Source organism: Aegilops tauschii, chromosome 7 (assembly GCF_002575655.3).
Source record: "Aegilops tauschii subsp. strangulata cultivar AL8/78 chromosome 7, Aet v6.0, whole genome shotgun sequence".
NCBI classification, from domain to species: domain Eukaryota; kingdom Viridiplantae; phylum Streptophyta; class Magnoliopsida; order Poales; family Poaceae; genus Aegilops; species Aegilops tauschii.
The window spans coordinates 113,959,680-113,965,767 of record NC_053041.3 but is presented as its reverse complement, the minus strand read 5'-3'; the positions used below and the strand labels follow the sequence as shown (position 1 = coordinate 113,965,767).

At 45.5% G+C, this 6,088-nt stretch overlaps 1 long non-coding RNA gene across 1 annotated transcript; it reads left to right on the top strand.

Annotated features, from left to right (window-relative positions):
- The first annotated feature begins 841 nt into the window (after positions 1-841).
- LOC109784670 (uncharacterized) lies at positions 842-4,135 on the top strand. Its single transcript, XR_002237913.4, has 3 exons — positions 842-1,434; positions 2,384-3,498; positions 3,789-4,135. It is a non-coding gene; the product is annotated as an uncharacterized lncRNA (long non-coding RNA).
- Positions 4,136-6,088: the final 1,953 nt, after the last annotated feature.

The following is a 6,088-nucleotide window of genomic DNA, read 5'->3' as shown; positions in this document are numbered from 1 at the left end:
AGAGCATCTTTATAATCACCCAGTTACGTTGTGACGTTTGATAGCACACAAGGTGTTCCTCCGGTATTCGGGAGTTGCATAATCTCATAGTCAGAGGAATATATATAAGTCATGAAGAAAGCAATAGCAATAAAACTTAACGATCATTATGCTAAGCTAACGGATGGGTCTTGTCCATCACATCATTCTCTATGGTTAGGAAACATAACCATCTTTGATCAACGAGCTAGTCAAGTAGAGGCGTACTAGGGACACTCTGTTTTGTCTATGTATTCACACATGTACTAAGTTTCCGGTTAATACAATTCTAGCATGAATAATAAACATTTATCATGATATAAGGAAATATAAATAACAACTTTATTGTTGCCTCTAGGGCATATTTCCTTCATTCATCTCATCGTGCGAATCCCGACCATCATCAAAATTTTGCACCATGTCTTCCATCCCGATAGCATGCTCGTCGGTGCGACGACTAACCACCTAAGCTCTGGCACGTTGGGCGGACTCACCATGAAATGTCCACACCGTATAACCGGGCGTAAACCACTCTTCTGGAGGTGTTTGCCCATTTCATCGTCTATCCTTTTTTTCCAATCACTACTAGGAAATAGCTTATAGATAGACACTTACTAGTAGCGCGCTATTTTGACCCACGCTACTGCTAATTACTAGTAGCACGCCATATTAACCCCTCGATACTAATAAATATTTACTAGTAGCGCATGGTGAAAAAACGCGCTATTAGTAAATATCTCCCGCGGAAAGGGCATAGTAGTAGCGCGGGTGGCAAAACCTGCGCTACTAGTAAGCGAATAGCTATAGGGAAATGAGATACCCCACACCACACTACTACTGAGCGTGTTCACCACCGCTCCACCCCCCGGTCGACCCCCACCGCACCAAACTCTGTCACGAATCCCTCAAAAAAACTCTCTCTCGCGCGTGAACCTCACCCCACCCCTCGGTCGATCTCCTCTCCCCACGATCTCCTCTCCCCCACGATCTCCTCGCCGCCGCCGCCACCCACGCCGGCCGGTTCCGGCGAGCTCCGGCCGCGCGCCACACGCCCCCAAGATCCTCAAGCTCCGCCCCTCCATCCCCTAAATCCAGATCCGTGCCTAAGGCCTGCGCCTTTGCCCGCGGCTAGGGTTTCGGGCGCCTCCCGTGTTCTTGCCGGAATCCACCACAATCGGCGATGGCGAGGCCGGAGCTTGCGGGATCCGTCACCGGCGGCGGGAGGGGGAGCCCTCGGGCGCTGCGTCCTCCACCCCGGCGTCTAGCGACAGGAGGATCCTGCGCAGGCAGACCGCGAGCAACCTGGGCGAGTCCATCTTCGACAGCGAGGTGGTCCCCTCCTCACTCATCGAGATCGCCCCATCCTCCTCGTAGTCAACGAGGTCGAGGCCAGCAACCCGCGCGTCCCATACCTATGTAAGGGTCCTACTCTTCTTCGCACATTCATCTTCTGTTAATTACTGTTACCAAGGCACGAAAGCAGAGCAGAGCAGATCCTCTTCTCTCTTTGTTAATTATACTTATTACACACTGCTGATGTATTCTATTAGCACCGAGTCTGCCTGCATATTATATTCTTCATGCTGGAGTATAAGACTAGTGCTATCTTGCAGCCGGTGATAGTCCATGGATTGACTATTAATTTATTCATTAAATAAGCCCATAATTCCCTCTCTACCCAGCCGCACCACAGAGTACAGAGAACTACTACCTCTTCTCTTGTCTTACCCATATGCACAAGTAATTTACTAGCATCTCACTTGGATGCTACCTAGGTCACTTCTTCTACTACTAATCCACCTAATTACTTTTGTGTATTTAAGCCTGTGAATAGTTTGGACTGAAACTACAGTTTTAGTCAGTTTTTCCGTTGGACTGCTTTTGGATTGGATGAAATAGGCTAATCCCTTAAATTAATTTAATTAGTTTGGTCTGGGTTGTACCTATTATTGGATTGGTTTGGTTTAGTCTGGACAGAGACACATCAGTCTCAAACGGTTTCAATCCATAGATATGAACCAAATTGTCGAACTAGACCTACAGCGCGTTGAGCATGTCCACGACGGAAGCAGCCCTGGATGCGTGCATGATGTGTATTCTACTATTACCTGTGTAGTGGTACTGTATTTTGTTCTTCCACCACAAGTACAACACTCCTTTCCTCTTCTCTTTTCTGTCATGGAGACGCCGCAGCGCGCGCCCGCCGCCGGCGAAACTGCACCACCGCGACCGTGGAGAGCAGGGGCAGCAGGAAGTCGCGGTGGCTCGCGGCCCTCTCCGAGCCCGATCTCGTCCATGACGCCCCCTCTCGCTCTGCTTTCTTTTGCCTTGCTTTGCTTTCCTGACCAGATGTTCTATGGTGCAGGATTTGCTCACCAGCCTGAAAATGCTGGCCGTGAAGCGGGCGGAGACCGCCGGACGTCCCCACCTTGCTGATCCATTTGATTTGCGCACGCTGCATGCTATCGGTATTGCTTGCTGCATCCTCCGTTTCCTCCATCGATGGACACTGGCACGGAGTATGCAGTAGAATGCTTAAAGTTAGTCGATTGTTGACCTGCTGCTGGTTACTTGCTCGATGCAATGTGCTCATCTCTTTGTTGTTTGGTAGTAAAACAATCGTCAGTACTTTGAATTTGTGTGCGTTGAATTTAGAGCAAACTTCTGAATTCATAGTGTAGGCCTTTTGAATTCAACTTTGCTGTTTCTTGCTCATAGTAAATCATTGTTGTTGGGTAGTAAATCTACCCGTACTTTCTTGTCAATTCACGTGCCATTGTAGACATGTTATAGGAGGTTCAGCTGTGCTTGCTTTTGTCAGTACTATGAATTTCTACGATCGATACTCTGAAGTCATGCAAAAAATGGACAGATTTGAAGCAAACTTTTGAATCCATAGCATAACCCTTTATTTATTTTTGCTGAATTAGAACTGTAAACTCAGCATGCATATAGAAATTCTACATCATGTTCAACCAAATGTGTTAGTTATTGAGTCAGTGGGCTGACTTTATACAAAAACCTGTTGCGAGTGCATGGAAAATGTGGCACTTGCCATTCCGGAATACTACCTGTTTTCTCCGTGATTGAAGTGTCTCTGTTGAATACTTCTAAACTGAACAGTTTCATTCAGAATTCTGACACTTCTTAGTGTAGCATTGTAGCTTTATTTTTACATGATCAAACTACCTTCTGTATGCAGTATGCAGCCACACTATGTTGTATATCTTCAGTAGTAAATGTATCATCTTAATAGTGTACTAAAGCTAGATTATTTTGTAGCTCATTTTTTAGGCTTTCTCCATGGTTAATATAAATTATGCAAAGCAATGTTTACTTTGATTGTAACTCTAGTGCCATTCTTATTATTCAATGTACATCGATGGTGTTGCTGGACTTATGCTAGTGAGAGGGGAGAAAGCTAAGAACCTTGGCCTTTAAGTTCTAGCAAGGATCAGATGGTATGCTGATGCTGCTCAGGTAAATCTTACTTGCCTCATCACTAATCATTGTTGGTGAAACAAATGTCATTTGAGAAATCTCGGTCCATTGTTCTAGTTAATGAAGACTTTTATCAATATTTTCTTTTCCCGTGCCTCAAAACTATCAACCTGGCCCAAAGAATGATCTTTTCTTTATAATTCATGGTTATTTTTTCTTGTTATTAGGCATTACTATCGATTCATGTGCATGTGCTAAAAAGAAAGAAAATACCCTACTGGATTTGGATGCGGACGCCAACAAATTTTCACTTTCCGACGTGGGCACAGGGGTGATTGACATGGACTACTGCGGCCTGGTGGGCTTCGTGCTCTTCAACCACTCAGAGGCGGACTTCATCATGAAGCCCGGCGATCGCGCCGCACAGATGATCGTCCAGGTCATTGCGACACCCGAGGTCGCCGAGGTGGAGGACCTCGACGTCACCGTCCGGCGGGAGGGAGTGTTCGGATCCATCACGTTTGAACCCCGAGCCTTGGTAGATACATCTAGAGAAGTGATCTAGTTGTTTGCATCTGATGTTAAATGGGATCTCGTGATCTCGAGTTGAGATGTTCATTGATGTATCCATGAATGATGCAGGTGCTAAGATGGTTCTATGAACTTAGTTTATTTACACTGGACGTGTCTTGATTTCCATCCATGAATACTGCATCTGACTTTTTGTTTTTTTATTTATTTCTAGTTAGTTAGTTGTAGCATGGGGAAAAATGGGGGCTACTAGTAGTTGGATAGTAGTAGCGTAGGTGTAAGTGGGGCGCTACTAGTACTTAGATAGTAGTAGCGTAGGTGTGGAATAGTGGTAGCGTGGGTACACCGCGCTACTACTAACTTATTTAGCTGTAGCGCAGGGTAAAAACGCGCTACTGCTAAAAGTTAGCTGTAGCGTCTTAATAGTAGCGCAGGTACCCATGCTACTGGTATGCAAAAAACCTATGCTACTGGTAGCGTTTTTCCTAGTAGTGAATTGTTGCACCAGACATAGGGGCATCAGTTTTTCCTCTGGCCATTTTCAAATGCGGCTTTCATAAACCCCTTGGTTTTTGTTAACCATTCATTGGTAATCTCTTTCTGACTAGTGTGACCGGTGTACATCCACGCACGATCACTCATCTTGCCTACCTACACTCTAATAGGTAAAGATAGGTCCATTAACATGTATATTCATCAGTTAATCTAGTTTGTAAATTTTGAAACTTCAAACAACCAAACTGACTCATGACAAAAAATCAGAGCGTAGAAAGAGAAATGAAAGATGAAATAGTACATAGTGAGAGGTTGTACAACTAGGATGATTTTCTGTACCATCTTTTTTAATGAATTGGAGATGATGATGGCGAAGAACTCGAAATCCATTGGTGTGTTGTTGTCATTTCCATACATTCTGCTACAACGCAACAACCCTTCTTATGACCGCAAGTGACCAATGGTGGTTAGAAGAAGGGTTGGTGAGCTGTAGCAGAATGTATGGAAACGACCAAGACACCTATGGCTTTCGAGTTCTTCACCATCATACTCTCAAATCCGTTAAAAAACTATTACAGAATATCATTCTAGTTGCACAACCTCTCACTACGTATTGTTTCGTCTTTGATTTCTTTTTCTACGCTTTGATTGTCATGAGTCAGTTTGGGTGTTTCAAGTTTCAACAGTTGGCTTGTAATTTAGTTTGTTAATTTTATTACGTCCATGCAACCTACACACTAATAGGTAAAGATAGGTCCTAATCCCACCCGAGTATGTGTAGATTGAGTACGTTCTCCATGCTCTACCCTATTCCGAGACAAAATTTTGGCAGCACCTCCCCGTTGTTCTCCAAATACATGTCTCGGCAAAAAGCCGAGAGAACGTGCATCCGGAGAAGAACAGGGAGGCGCTGCCGAAATTTTGTCTCGGAATGGGGTAGAGCATGAAGAACGTACCCAATCTACACATACTCGGGCTGTCCGTGGAAATCGCTTGACAATCCGAATGAGCTACGGTGATAAATATGCAACCGAATGCATATTTATCGATGCAACCCTTTCGGACGGGGGAGACGCATACTAGTTAAGCGACTGTAGTTATCTAGCTAGTGTCATCGGCACGAAGGCCGGAACAGACCAAATAATTGAGGGGGGAGGAGGAGATGTTATTTGTGCTCACCCACGATCGCAGGGGCAGAGCTCGTCAAACACCAGACGCTCCCAGCGACGAAAGAACTGCACATTTAAATCAAAAGATGAGTAACATAGCACTATTGATCTCCGGGAGACTGCTAGGACAACGTATCAGTCCATCCCTCACAATGTCGGCCACCATCTCGCACACAATACCGTCGACCCTCTCCTCTGGCGGGGCCGGGGCAGCCACGTACAGCTCCCAGCTCCCAGCTCATTGCTAGCTGTGGAGCCTGACCCTCACCGGGCAACGTGACCCACCCCGGGAAGTTGTGCCGGACTAGAGTACCGAGGACCTGGTTGGGCCTGCGGACACCATCGGGGTGTATCCAACCCCTACAGTATGACAAGGCCAACACATTAGATATTAATTTGAAGAAACATGAAGGACAAAGGTTAAAACAGAGTAA